The following is a 14,349-nucleotide window of genomic DNA, read 5'->3' on the forward strand; positions in this document are numbered from 1 at the left end:
TGTAAGGCCACAATTTAGAGAATCACGGAAGCACAAATATACAAGCAGCGTAATATCGTTACCCATCTGGTCTTCCCGTCCTCATCAATGTCAGCCTGCAAAATGGGCTATAGACATTACTCGTGATACAACTTAAAAGGGAGTCTCCAACCATGTACAGTATATTCATTCAACTGGTCAATTTCCTACCATAGAGGTGTCATGGATACTAGAATATAAATGGTCTTGATCATGTTAATCTTTTGGGCCTCGGTGGATTTTGCTTCGCTTCTTTCGTAAAATAGTAGTAACGTACTTCAGCCGTATCTATCCTGCTTTAATTATGACACGTTGTCGTTACCGTGGTGATTGCGTCTCATTCTTCGTCCAGGGATTCCTGACTGCGGATCGATGTTAACATTCCGGTCTCCGGTAAGTCAGATTTGTGTTTCCTCCCAGACAGACTACACCCATTGCATAATGACCCCCACGGTTCTAGAAAGGATATCATTTGATAGAAGTAATAAGACTGGCACTAACACCATGTTGTGGTATACAATTTCGACGCTAAAGATTGGTAATATCTCTCTCTCTCTCTCTCTCTCTCTCTCTCTCTCTCTCTCTCTCTCTCTCTCTCTCTCTCTCTCTCTCTCTCTCTTATCCATCTGTTGCTGGATTTTGTCCTATTCTTTTTGAGATTCTAAATTTCACCCTTTCAATCCGCTATCCAAAAGTTGTATTTGCGTCATCGTTATCGCCCTCTTATGAACTGTATTTTTTCTTTAATGTTATCATGAATTTCATACATTTTCTTATAAGTTTATATTTCGCCTCGGGCAATTATACTGTTCGTGTCGTCATCATGTAAACATATGTTCACCGGTCTTTGTTTCGTATACAGTGTATAACCTAAACATTCGGGAAAGCAAATTCCCTGTTGTTTTTCCGTCTATCTTGTTCCGTTCAGCAGACTTTATCTCCAATTCTTCCTCCCAGAAAACATTTTCTTCAAATAGTGGTTTAGAGAATGTAACATATTTTCGAAGATTAATTACGCCCCTCAGTAATTGATTCGTATTTCCACTACAAATTAGCATAACCTACAACAAGTGTACGATACTGTTAAATTAATTGCACAATGATGAGACAAAGAATTAAACTTTCAGGACCTCTTAAAGTTTCAACTTTGGATAATTTCTATACCGTATCAATTACGGAATAATTGGCATCAGCTATCATGTACTATGTAGCAGTGTAGAAGTAAATATTTTGTTAGCATGGGGAAATTTTAAAGAAATAGACATCATAAGATATATATCAATATCATTAAAGTTGTGATATTTTTTTTTTTAATCTAGCCTGCATATATGCATTGCCACGTAATTCAATAAACTGGCTGTATACGTCTGTGCTATAAGAAAGAATTTCGTTCACATCAGTAACATGGCGTCGGTGGTGTAACGGTTAGCATGGTTGCCTTCCAAGCAGTCGATCCGGGTTCGACTCCCGGCCGACGCACGTAATTTTTGTTTGGATTTGATGGAATCAAATAGCATGTTCCTTACACGAGTTGACGAACATTCGGAAATGTAGTGTTTCTTTATTTGCGAGAGAGCTTGTTTTCATATCTTTTTGTCTAACTTAACTCCAATAGGTTAAGATACAATTTGCTATAAAACTTCAAATATATGAAGCTTTATATATTGATGGGTAATGAACTCGAATGCGATATATATCTAAGAAAATTTAAACAGGTGTAATTATGGCGTCGGTGGTGTAACGGTTAGCATGGTTGCCTTCCAAGCAGTCGATCCGGGTTCGACTCCCGGCCGACGCATGAATTTTTTATATTGAATGAAATTTATTGCCTGTAGACGTCATTTGAAAAAAAAAAATATTCTGACCATTCCGATTCATGTTGTCTCAGTGCTTCCACAACTTTTTAATAGAAGCACCCCAGTGATTTCAAATTTCGGACTACTCGGCATACCGGCATTAATTTCATCTCTTTACCAATCCAAGTTGATACAACTAAACCATTTGGACCAGTAGTGCTGAACAACTTTTGACACTAACTGTAGTAATCTTGAAACAAGTAAAACAGACAGCAAACTGTTTGAACGTTGATGCCATTTAAAATTGGCCATTCTTCAAGACAGCAAAAATAGATGTTTCCGCTGAGGATTGAACTCAGGACCTTCCGCGTGTTAAGCGGATGTGATAACCACTACACCACGGAAACCTTGGGGTTCTAAGCGTGAATTTAAGCTTAAAACCATGACGGAAATCAACGGCACAGCATTGCAGCTCAGGCATATCAACAGTTGACCTAATTGATGATGGTTAACTTAACTTCTGCCGGCAGACAATCGCTATTTTAACATATGTCGTCTTTCTTTTGTATTCGAAATCTCAAATTGATCCAACACGTAGTGTATACTTTAATTTTTAGTTATTCCTGTCACATAGAAACCGTTCTTAATTTTCAATCGATAGCTACAATTTGTCAATAAAAATAACATATTCTAGAGATTGGAATACTTGTTCACTGTCTTGGTACAATGTGGTATGTGATATGAAATTATTTATAATCTATTTAATTTCACTAAGCAGTGTCAGGCTCGTTGGTCTAGTGGTATGATTCTCGCTTCGGGTGCGAGAGGTCCCGGGTTCGACTCCCGGACGAGCCCTAATTTTTGGCATTGCAAAAGGATCCGCTCATTTAACATCAAATCGCGAAACTGAGGTACCAATGATGTAAGGCCACAATTTAGAGAATCACGGAAGCACAAATATACAAGCAGCGTAATATCGTTACCCATCTGGTCTTCCCGTCCTCATCAATGTCAGCCTGCAAAATGGGCTATAGACATTACTCGTGATACAACTTAAAAGGGAGTCTCCAACCATGTACAGTATATTCATTCAACTGGTCAATTTCCTACCATAGAGGTGTCATGGATACTAGAATATAAATGGTCTTGATCATGTTAATCTTTTGGGCCTCGGTGGATTTTGCTTCGCTTCTTTCGTAAAATAGTAGTAACGTACTTCAGCCGTATCTATCCTGCTTTAATTATGACACGTTGTCGTTACCGTGGTGATTGCGTCTCATTCTTCGTCCAGGGATTCCTGACTGCGGATCGATGTTAACATTCCGGTCTCCGGTAAGTCAGATTTGTGTTTCCTCCCAGACAGACTACACCCATTGCATAATGACCCCCACGGTTCTAGAAAGGATATCATTTGATAGAAGTAATAAGACTGGCACTAACACCATGTTGTGGTATACAATTTCGACGCTAAAGATTGGTAATATCTCTCTCTCTCTCTCTCTCTCTCTCTCTCTCTCTCTCTCTCTCTCTCTCTCTCTCTCTCTCTCTCTCTCTCTCATCCATCTGTTGCTGGATTTTGTCCTATTCTTTTTGAGATTCTAAATTTCACCCTTTCAATCCGCTATCCAAAAGTTGTATTTGCGTCATCGTTATCGCCCTCTTATGAACTGTATTTTTTCTTTAATGTTATCATGAATTTCATACATTTTCTTATAAGTTTATATTTCGCCTCGGGCAATTATACTGTTCGTGTCGTCATCATGTAAACATATGTTCACCGGTCTTTGTTTCGTATACAGTGTATAACCTAAACATTCGGGAAAGCAAATTCCCTGTTGTTTTTCCGTCTATCTTGTTCCGTTCAGCAGACTTTATCTCCAATTCTTCCTCCCAGAAAACATTTTCTTCAAATAGTGGTTTAGAGAATGTAACATATGTTCGAAGATTAATTACGCCCCTCAGTAATTGATTCGTATTTCCACTACAAATTAGCATAACCTACAACAAGTGTACGATACTGTTAAATTAATTGCACAATGATGAGACAAAGAATTAAACTTTCAGGACCTCTTAAAGTTTCAACTTTGGATAATTTCTATACCGTATCAATTACGGAATAATTGGCATCAGCTATCATGTACTATGTAGCAGTGTAGAAGTAAATATTTTGTTAGCATGGGGAAATTTTAAAGAAATAGACATCATAAGATATATATCAATATCATTAAAGTTGTGATATTTTTTTTTTTTAATCTAGCCTGCATATATGCATTGCCACGTAATTCAATAAACTGGCTGTAGACGTCTGTGCTATAAGAAAGAATTTCGTTCACATCAGTAACATGGCGTCGGTGGTGTAACGGTTAGCATGGTTGCCTTCCAAGCAGTCGATCCGGGTTCGACTCCCGGCCGACGCACGTAATTTTTGTTTGGATTTGATGGAATCAAATAGCATGTTCCTTACACGAGTTGACGAACATTCGGAAATGTAGTGTTTCTTTATTTGCGAGAGAGCTTGTTTTCATATCTTTTTGTCTAACTTAACTCCAATAGGTTAAGATACAATTTGCTATAAAACTTCAAATATATGAAGCTTTATATATTGATGGGTAATGAACTCGAATGCGATATATATCTAAGAAAATTTAAACAGGTGTAATTATGGCGTCGGTGGTGTAACGGTTAGCATGGTTGCCTTCCAAGCAGTCGATCCGGGTTCGACTCCCGGCCGACGCATGAATTTTTTATATTGAATGAAATTTATTGCCTGTAGACGTCATTTGAAAAAAAAAAATATTCTGACCATTCCGATTCATGTTGTCTCAGTGCTTCCACAACTTTTTAATAGAAGCACCCCAGTGATTTCAAATTTCGGACTACTCGGCATACCGGCATTAATTTCATCTCTTTACCAATCCAAGTTGATACAACTAAACCATTTGGACCAGTAGTGCTGAACAACTTTTGACACTAACTGTAGTAATCTTGAAACAAGTAAAACAGACAGCAAACTGTTTGAACGTTGATGCCATTTAAAATTGGCCATTCTTCAAGACAGCAAAAATAGATGTTTCCGCTGAGGATTGAACTCAGGACCTTCCGCGTGTTAAGCGGATGTGATAACCACTACACCACGGAAACCTTGGGGTTCTAAGCGTGAATTTAAGCTTAAAACCATGACGGAAATCAACGGCACAGCATTGCAGCTCAGGCATATCAACAGTTGACCTAATTGATGGTTAACTTAACTTCTGCCGGCAGACAATCGCTATTTTAACATATGTCGTCTTTCTTTTGTATTCGAAATCTCAAATTGATCCAACACGTAGTGTATACTTTAATTTTTAGTTATTCCTGTCACATAGAAACCGTTCTTAATTTTCAATCGATAGCTACAATTTGTCAATAAAAATAACATATTCTAGAGATTGGAATACTTGTTCACTGTCTTGGTACAATGTGGTATGTGATATGAAATTATTTATAATCTATTTAATTTCACTAAGCAGTGTCAGGCTCGTTGGTCTAGTGGTATGATTCTCGCTTCGGGTGCGAGAGGTCCCGGGTTCGACTCCCGGACGAGCCCTAATTTTTGGCATTGCAAAAGGATCCGCTCATTTAACATCAAATCGCGAAACTGAGGTACCAATGATGTAAGGCCACAATTTAGAGAATCACGGAAGCACAAATATACAAGCAGCGTAATATCGTTACCCATCTGGTCTTCCCGTCCTCATCAATGTCAGCCTGCAAAATGGGCTATAGACATTACTCGTGATACAACTTAAAAGGGAGTCTCCAACCATGTACAGTATATTCATTCAACTGGTCAATTTCCTACCATAGAGGTGTCATGGATACTAGAATATAAATGGTCTTGATCATGTTAATCTTTTGGGCCTCGGTGGATTTTGCTTCGCTTCTTTCGTAAAATAGTAGTAACGTACTTCAGCCGTATCTATCCTGCTTTAATTATGACACGTTGTCGTTACCGTGGTGATTGCGTCTCATTCTTCGTCCAGGGATTCCTGACTGCGGATCGATGTTAACATTCCGGTCTCCGGTAAGTCAGATTTGTGTTTCCTCCCAGACAGACTACACCCATTGCATAATGACCCCCACGGTTCTAGAAAGGATATCATTTGATAGAAGTAATAAGACTGGCACTAACACCATGTTGTGGTATACAATTTCGACGCTAAAGATTGGTAATATCTCTCTCTCTCTCTCTCTCTCTCTCTCTCTCTCTCTCTCTCTCTCTCTCTCTCTCTCTCTCTCTCTCTCTCTCTCTCTCTCTCTTATCCATCTGTTGCTGGATTTTGTCCTATTCTTTTTGACCCAGCAGGCACTCAACGTTGATTCAACGTTGAAACAAGGTTGTTTCTCAACGTTGAAACAATGTCAAATTTATGTTTGATTTTGAAAATTTGAATTAACGTTGTCATTTCAACGTTGAAGTTTCAACATCCATTCAACGTTGATTCAAGGTTGAATAGTAGTTGAAAGTATAATAATGAAATTTATTATAAAGCTACAAACACCACATTTTTTACCTGCTTTTCAAATTTTTGCTGTTGTTAGATGGTTAACAGGCAGTGTGGGTGTATATGTTTTTTTTTATGTTTTCCCTCTCACCAATACACATATGAACAAAATAGATAAGTTAAATGGAAGACATCTAAATAAATACATCAACTGTTACTTTAAACAACATTTGGTGCTTGTACAAAGTAAAAAATCTAGACCATAAATGTCATATCTTAAAATCCTGTTGGCAGAAGGAATAGCTGAAATGATTGTGTGTGTCTACTTGTATTTAACGATAACTATAGACATAATTATCTATTTAATTTATAAGTGGACACCTATCATTTTTGATATATTCTTACTTGTAGTTTTTCTTGTTGTAAATAGCTATAAAAAGACAAATCATTCAATGAATTTGCACAGTTTGCATAAAAACTAAGACATGCACTTTATTCCCTGACACCACAGAAAAGAAAGAAGATGTTGAATAGTTCTAAACAATTCTCACAAGTTCAAAGTAGTTTTTATTAAACGACCAACCAATGTTAAACCCTTCTTGAAAGTAGTATATATATCTAGGAAGAGTGAAGACATTATTAGATCCAATGTGTGTTCAGGATGATCGCAATATTTACGTAAATAAGAAGATGCTGCATAACTGCTAACCAGACATCTATCCACAAAAAACAAAGGTCCTTTATTATATATACATATATGTTATATAAATGTATATATTACCCTCAAAAACCATTACATTAATACTTATTTACTCAGGAACAAAAATATCAAAAATAGTAATACAATGATATTTCTTTTGATACAAAATTTATTTTATAAATTCATTTGTTATATTTGTCTCTTTTTGTCCTTATTGCATGTCATCATTCTTCCACCACCTCGGGATCTTTCAGCGGTAAATTTTAAGCAGGAGAGGTCTTTATCAGATATGTATTTCCAAGTGACATCTTTTTACTCTTGCAGTATATTTAAACTCTGGAAAAAATCAGATTATATATATATAATAAATATAAATTGTATGTCCTGAAAAGAAATTTTAAATTCGAGCCACTTTCAATTTGTTTCTAGAAGCATTGAAAATAAATAAAACTATAATGACGATGCACATATTGTAATAAGATAATCATTAATAAAAATATATACATTAATGTTTACTATTAGTAGTTTTTTGTTAATGAAGAAGCTTCAACCTGAGTTTTGTAAGACTGCTGGTTTCACTATGTTATTGATAACAATGAAAACACTTTACCTAAATAAGTTTTTTTTTATCGAGGACTGCACAATTCCACTAACATAAAATAAAGAGCTTTACTAGAATAGCTTAGATATAAAGACAAACAAAATATGGTATTTAAGGTAAACAAAATTAGAATAAACAAAAGATTAATCTTTGACAGTGGCGGATCCAGGGGGGGGGTTCCGGGGGTGCGCACCCCCCCTTTATTTTTGCCGATCAATGCATTTGTATCGGGACATATGTTTTGCACCCCCCTTTGCCCTGGGTGCCCTGGGTTAGCACCCCCCCTTTCGAAAATTCCTGCATCCGCCCCTGTTTGAACACAAATGGTATATAGCTATACAGACAAAAAACCTACCTTTGATGATTTTAAAGACTGGAATTCCCAAAACTGAATTTTAATTTTGCTCCACTTGATGCCTTTTAGCCATTGATCTGTTTGACAAGCTCTGTAAAATAAATAATACATGTTCATGATATCAGATAATGGACTGCTATAACATTCAAAACCAGGTTACATACACATTAATGTAAACATGCATTTCTCATATTACACAGAGTTAGAGATCACCTGAAGATCAGTAAAGGCTCAGACTGACTTGTTTTTGTAAAAATAAAACAATAAAAGTATCAATTTTCCATGATCGTTCAAATTCAATACTTTGTTGTCCAGTTGAAATTCATTGTTTAATATGATCGTCAAAAAGTATGTGGTTTACCAAGCCTTAAAGTTAAACTAAAAGAATCGCATATATATATAGTATTAAGTAAACATGTTGGGAAATTTACCTGAGCAAAATAATGTAAACACTTGCTTATCCCCCCTTTTTCTTATGTGAATCTTTAAGGATAATAATTGTAACAATCTTTACTTAAACTTTAAAATGAAACTAAATATGCTTTCCACATTAAATGCTCTTAGAAATAGTATAATTAGAGGAAATTATATATATTATGGCCCTTCCATGTGTTCTGATCTGTTTTCTGGAATACAATGTTGACGTTATAATGTTCTCTAATTGTGCAATATGATACCGATTCAGAGTTTCTAAACACAATTCATAAATATAACAAACCGTGATAGCCACATGCAAACATCTACATACCATAAATATACGTGATAAACGGGAAGTTTCTCTTTAGACTTCGTCCTTTGTTGTTCTTTTTCAAATACAGGAAAGGTGCGTGTTTAAATAATGCGCATGGGCAATCTAACTTCCTGTTCAAATCCCGCGAAAATATGAATGAAAGAAATCGCGGTCATTGTTGTTAATCAACTATTTTAAATTTCTTTGCATGTTATCTTTATGTTCAAATTAAAGTTATGTGAAATGAAATTAATAAATTATATTTCTTATTCCCTAAAAATTTAGTATCAAACGACTTACCTCCTCCCCCCCTTTTCTCATACCGTCACTGTGACGCAAAACTCAAGTTAAAAGAGTGACCAATAGTTAGTACTATACTGTTTTGTGAAACCCAAAACTCTTTTTCATTCTTTTCTTTATAAATATATACTTCTACAGTTATGCATTATATTGCCTTCTGATAATGATTTTTTTTATATAGGCCTACTATGAGTAAATAAATTAACGTTGATTCAATGTTGAATCAACGTTCCAATTACAACGTTGAAATGATCAACGTTAATTCAACGTTGAATGTTGGTTTATTCCTCAACGTTGAAAATGTTACGTTGTTTCAACGTTGAATATACGTTGATCACATTTCAACCTCATTTCAACGTTTATTAAACGTTGAGTGCCTGCTGGGGAGATTCTAAATTTCACCCTTTCAATCCGCTATCCAAAAGTTGTATTTGCGTCATCGTTATCTCCCTCTTATGAACTGTATTTTTTCTTTAATGTTATCATGAATTTCATACATTTTCTTATAAGTTTATATTTCGCCTCGGGCAATTATACTGTTCGTGTCGTCATCATGTAAACATATGTTCACCGGTCTTTGTTTCGTATACAGTGTATAACCTAAACATTCGGGAAAGCAAATTCCCTGTTGTTTTTCCGTCTATCTTGTTCCGTTCAGCAGACTTTATCTCCAATTCTTCCTCCCAGAAAACATTTTCTTCAAATAGTGGTTTAGAGAATGTAACATATGTTCGAAGATTAATTACGCCCCTCAGTAATTGATTCGTATTTCCACTACAAATTAGCATAACCTACAACAAGTGTACGATACTGTTAAATTAATTGCACAATGATGAGACAAAGAATTAAACTTTCAGGACCTCTTAAAGTTTCAACTTTGGATAATTTCTATACCGTATCAATTACGGAATAATTGGCATCAGCTATCATGTACTATGTAGCAGTGTAGAAGTAAATATTTTGTTAGCATGGGGAAATTTTAAAGAAATAGACATCATAAGATATATATCAATATCATTAAAGTTGTGATATTTTTTTTTTTTAATCTAGCCTGCATATATGCATTGCCACGTAATTCAATAAACTGGCTGTATACGTCTGTGCTATAAGAAAGAATTTCGTTCACATCAGTAACATGGCGTCGGTGGTGTAACGGTTAGCATGGTTGCCTTCCAAGCAGTCGATCCGGGTTCGACTCCCGGCCGACGCACGTAATTTTTGTTTGGATTTGATGGAATCAAATAGCATGTTCCTTACACGAGTTGACGAACATTCGGAAATGTAGTGTTTCTTTATTTGCGAGAGAGCTTGTTTTCATATCTTTTTGTCTAACTTAACTCCAATAGGTTAAGATACAATTTGCTATAAAACTTCAAATATATGAAGCTTTATATATTGATGGGTAATGAACTCGAATGCGATATATATCTAAGAAAATTTAAACAGGTGTAATTATGGCGTCGGTGGTGTAACGGTTAGCATGGTTGCCTTCCAAGCAGTCGATCCGGGTTCGACTCCCGGCCGACGCATGAATTTTTTATATTGAATGAAATTTATTGCCTGTAGACGTCATTTGAAAAAAAAAAATATTCTGACCATTCCGATTCATGTTGTCTCAGTGCTTCCACAACTTTTTAATAGAAGCACCCCAGTGATTTCAAATTTCGGACTACTCGGCATACCGGCATTAATTTCATCTCTTTACCAATCCAAGTTGATACAACTAAACCATTTGGACCAGTAGTGCTGAACAACTTTTGACACTAACTGTAGTAATCTTGAAACAAGTAAAACAGACAGCAAACTGTTTGAACGTTGATGCCATTTAAAATTGGCCATTCTTCAAGACAGCAAAAATAGATGTTTCCGCTGAGGATTGAACTCAGGACCTTCCGCGTGTTAAGCGGATGTGATAACCACTACACCACGGAAACCTTGGGGTTCTAAGCGTGAATTTAAGCTTAAAACCATGACGGAAATCAACGGCACAGCATTGCAGCTCAGGCATATCAACAGTTGACCTAATTGATGGTTAACTTAACTTCTGCCGGCAGACAATCGCTATTTTAACATATGTCGTCTTTCTTTTGTATTCGAAATCTCAAATTGATCCAACACGTAGTGTATACTTTAATTTTTAGTTATTCCTGTCACATAGAAACCGTTCTTAATTTTCAATCGATAGCTACAATTTGTCAATAAAAATAACATATTCTAGAGATTGGAATACTTGTTCACTGTCTTGGTACAATGTGGTATGTGATATGAAATTATTTATAATCTATTTAATTTCACTAAGCAGTGTCAGGCTCGTTGGTCTAGTGGTATGATTCTCGCTTCGGGTGCGAGAGGTCCCGGGTTCGACTCCCGGACGAGCCCTAATTTTTGGCATTGCAAAAGGATCCGCTCATTTAACATCAAATCGCGAAACTGAGGTACCAATGATGTAAGGCCACAATTTAGAGAATCACGGAAGCACAAATATACAAGCAGCGTAATATCGTTACCCATCTGGTCTTCCCGTCCTCATCAATGTCAGCCTGCAAAATGGGCTATAGACATTACTCGTGATACAACTTAAAAGGGAGTCTCCAACCATGTACAGTATATTCATTCAACTGGTCAATTTCCTACCATAGAGGTGTCATGGATACTAGAATATAAATGGTCTTGATCATGTTAATCTTTTGGGCCTCGGTGGATTTTGCTTCGCTTCTTTCGTAAAATAGTAGTAACGTACTTCAGCCGTATCTATCCTGCTTTAATTATGACACGTTGTCGTTACCGTGGTGATTGCGTCTCATTCTTCGTCCAGGGATTCCTGACTGCGGATCGATGTTAACATTCCGGTCTCCGGTAAGTCAGATTTGTGTTTCCTCCCAGACAGACTACACCCATTGCATAATGACCCCCACGGTTCTAGAAAGGATATCATTTGATAGAAGTAATAAGACTGGCACTAACACCATGTTGTGGTATACAATTTCGACGCTAAAGATTGGTAATATCTCTCTCTCTCTCTCTCTCTCTCTCTCTCTCTCTCTCTCTCTCTCTCTCTCTCTCTCTTATCCATCTGTTGCTGGATTTTGTCCTATTCTTTTTGAGATTCTAAATTTCACCCTTTCAATCCGCTATCCAAAAGTTGTATTTGCGTCATCGTTATCGCCCTCTTATGAACTGTATTTTTTCTTTAATGTTATCATGAATTTCATACATTTTCTTATAAGTTTATATTTCGCCTCGGGCAATTATACTGTCGTCATCATGTAAACATATGTTCACCGGTCTTTGTTTCGTATACAGTGTATAACCTAAACATTCGGGAAAGCAAATTCCCTGTTGTTTTTCCGTCTATCTTGTTCCGTTCAGCAGACTTTATCTCCAATTCTTCCTCCCAGAAAACATTTTCTTCAAATAGTGGTTTAGAGAATGTAACATATGTTCGAAGATTAATTACGCCCCTCAGTAATTGATTCGTATTTCCACTACAAATTAGCATAACCTACAACAAGTGTACGATACTGTTAAATTAATTGCACAATGATGAGACAAAGAATTAAACTTTCAGGACCTCTTAAAGTTTCAACTTTGGATAATTTCTATACCGTATCAATTACGGAATAATTGGCATCAGCTATCATGTACTATGTAGCAGTGTAGAAGTAAATATTTTGTTAGCATGGGGAAATTTTAAAGAAATAGACATCATAAGATATATATCAATATCATTAAAGTTGTGATATTTTTTTTTTTAATCTAGCCTGCATATATGCATTGCCACGTAATTCAATAAACTGGCTGTATACGTCTGTGCTATAAGAAAGAATTTCGTTCACATCAGTAACATGGCGTCGGTGGTGTAACGGTTAGCATGGTTGCCTTCCAAGCAGTCGATCCGGGTTTGACTCCCGGCCGACGCACGTAATTTTTGTTTGGATTTGATGGAATCAAATAGCATGTTCCTTACACGAGTTGACGAACATTCGGAAATGTAGTGTTTCTTTATTTGCGAGAGAGCTTGTTTTCATATCTTTTTGTCTAACTTAACTCCAATAGGTTAAGATACAATTTGCTATAAAACTTCAAATATATGAAGCTTTATATATTGATGGGTAATGAACTCGAATGCGATATATATCTAAGAAAATTTAAACAGGTGTAATTATGGCGTCGGTGGTGTAACGGTTAGCATGGTTGCCTTCCAAGCAGTCGATCCGGGTTCGACTCCCGGCCGACGCATGAATTTTTTATATTGAATGAAATTTATTGCCTGTAGACGTCATTTGAAAAAAAAAAAAAAATATTCTGACCATTCCGATTCATGTTGTCTCAGTGCTTCCACAACTTTTTAATAGAAGCACCCCAGTGATTTCAAATTTCGGACTACTCGGCATACCGGCATTAATTTCATCTCTTTACCAATCCAAGTTGATACAACTAAACCATTTGGACCAGTAGTGCTGAACAACTTTTGACACTAACTGTAGTAATCTTGAAACAAGTAAAACAGACAGCAAACTGTTTGAACGTTGATGCCATTTAAAATTGGCCATTCTTCAAGACAGCAAAAATAGATGTTTCCGCTGAGGATTGAACTCAGGACCTTCCGCGTGTTAAGCGGATGTGATAACCACTACACCACGGAAACCTTGGGGTTCTAAGCGTGAATTTAAGCTTAAAACCATGACGGAAATCAACGGCACAGCATTGCAGCTCAGGCATATCAACAGTTGACCTAATTGATGGTTAACTTAACTTCTGCCGGCAGACAATCGCTATTTTAACATATGTCGTCTTTCTTTTGTATTCGAAATCTCAAATTGATCCAACACGTAGTGTATACTTTAATTTTTAGTTATTCCTGTCACATAGAAACCGTTCTTAATTTTCAATCGATAGCTACAATTTGTCAATAAAAATAACATATTCTAGAGATTGGAATACTTGTTCACTGTCTTGGTACAATGTGGTATGTGATATGAAATTATTTATAATCTATTTAATTTCACTAAGCAGTGTCAGGCTCGTTGGTCTAGTGGTATGATTCTCGCTTCGGGTGCGAGAGGTCCCGGGTTCGACTCCCGGACGAGCCCTAATTTTTGGCATTGCAAAAGGATCCGCTCATTTAACATCAAATCGCGAAACTGAGGTACCAATGATGTAAGGCCACAATTTAGAGAATCACGGAAGCACAAATATACAAGCAGCGTAATATCGTTACCCATCTGGTCTTCCCGTCCTCATCAATGTCAGCCTGCAAAATGGGCTATAGACATTACTCGTGATACAACTTAAAAGGGAGTCTCCAACCATGTACAGTATATTCATTCAACTGGTCAATTTCCTACCATAGAGGTGTCATGGA

The 14,349-nt window shown here is 36.5% G+C and overlaps 2 long non-coding RNA genes and 16 other non-coding genes across 18 annotated transcripts in view; 13 read left to right on the forward strand and 5 right to left on the reverse strand.

Moving 5' to 3' along the window:
* Window positions 1–14,349, forward strand: part of LOC143075996 (uncharacterized) — a 284,414-nt gene that overhangs the window by 170,238 nt on the left and 99,827 nt on the right. The window lies entirely within an intron of this gene.
* Window positions 1,426–1,497, forward strand: Trnag-ucc (transfer RNA glycine (anticodon UCC)). Its single transcript has one exon. It is a non-coding gene; the product is annotated as a tRNA-Gly (tRNA).
* Window positions 1,745–1,816, forward strand: Trnag-ucc (transfer RNA glycine (anticodon UCC)). The gene has a single exon. It is a non-coding gene; the product is annotated as a tRNA-Gly (tRNA).
* Window positions 2,149–2,221, reverse strand: Trnav-aac (transfer RNA valine (anticodon AAC)). Its single transcript has one exon. It is a non-coding gene; the product is annotated as a tRNA-Val (tRNA).
* Window positions 2,598–2,669, forward strand: Trnap-cgg (transfer RNA proline (anticodon CGG)). Its single transcript has one exon. It is a non-coding gene; the product is annotated as a tRNA-Pro (tRNA).
* Trnag-ucc (transfer RNA glycine (anticodon UCC)) lies at window positions 4,160–4,231 on the forward strand. The gene has a single exon. It is a non-coding gene; the product is annotated as a tRNA-Gly (tRNA).
* Window positions 4,479–4,550, forward strand: Trnag-ucc (transfer RNA glycine (anticodon UCC)). The gene has a single exon. It is a non-coding gene; the product is annotated as a tRNA-Gly (tRNA).
* Window positions 4,883–4,955, reverse strand: Trnav-aac (transfer RNA valine (anticodon AAC)). Its single transcript has one exon. It is a non-coding gene; the product is annotated as a tRNA-Val (tRNA).
* Trnap-cgg (transfer RNA proline (anticodon CGG)) lies at window positions 5,329–5,400 on the forward strand. The gene has a single exon. It is a non-coding gene; the product is annotated as a tRNA-Pro (tRNA).
* Window positions 7,150–8,088, reverse strand: LOC143075988 (uncharacterized). The gene is made up of 2 exons (XR_012978498.1): window positions 7,955–8,088; window positions 7,150–7,334 (listed from the first exon to the last, which is right to left on the reverse strand). It is a non-coding gene; the product is annotated as an uncharacterized LOC143075988 (long non-coding RNA).
* On the forward strand, window positions 10,123–10,194 carry Trnag-ucc (transfer RNA glycine (anticodon UCC)). The gene has a single exon. It is a non-coding gene; the product is annotated as a tRNA-Gly (tRNA).
* Window positions 10,442–10,513, forward strand: Trnag-ucc (transfer RNA glycine (anticodon UCC)). The gene has a single exon. It is a non-coding gene; the product is annotated as a tRNA-Gly (tRNA).
* On the reverse strand, window positions 10,846–10,918 carry Trnav-aac (transfer RNA valine (anticodon AAC)). Its single transcript has one exon. It is a non-coding gene; the product is annotated as a tRNA-Val (tRNA).
* Window positions 11,292–11,363, forward strand: Trnap-cgg (transfer RNA proline (anticodon CGG)). Its single transcript has one exon. It is a non-coding gene; the product is annotated as a tRNA-Pro (tRNA).
* On the forward strand, window positions 12,833–12,904 carry Trnag-ucc (transfer RNA glycine (anticodon UCC)). The gene has a single exon. It is a non-coding gene; the product is annotated as a tRNA-Gly (tRNA).
* On the forward strand, window positions 13,152–13,223 carry Trnag-ucc (transfer RNA glycine (anticodon UCC)). The gene has a single exon. It is a non-coding gene; the product is annotated as a tRNA-Gly (tRNA).
* On the reverse strand, window positions 13,560–13,632 carry Trnav-aac (transfer RNA valine (anticodon AAC)). Its single transcript has one exon. It is a non-coding gene; the product is annotated as a tRNA-Val (tRNA).
* On the forward strand, window positions 14,006–14,077 carry Trnap-cgg (transfer RNA proline (anticodon CGG)). The gene has a single exon. It is a non-coding gene; the product is annotated as a tRNA-Pro (tRNA).

This window comes from Mytilus galloprovincialis, chromosome 5 (genome assembly GCF_965363235.1).
Source record: "Mytilus galloprovincialis chromosome 5, xbMytGall1.hap1.1, whole genome shotgun sequence".
NCBI classification, from domain to species: domain Eukaryota; kingdom Metazoa; phylum Mollusca; class Bivalvia; order Mytilida; family Mytilidae; genus Mytilus; species Mytilus galloprovincialis.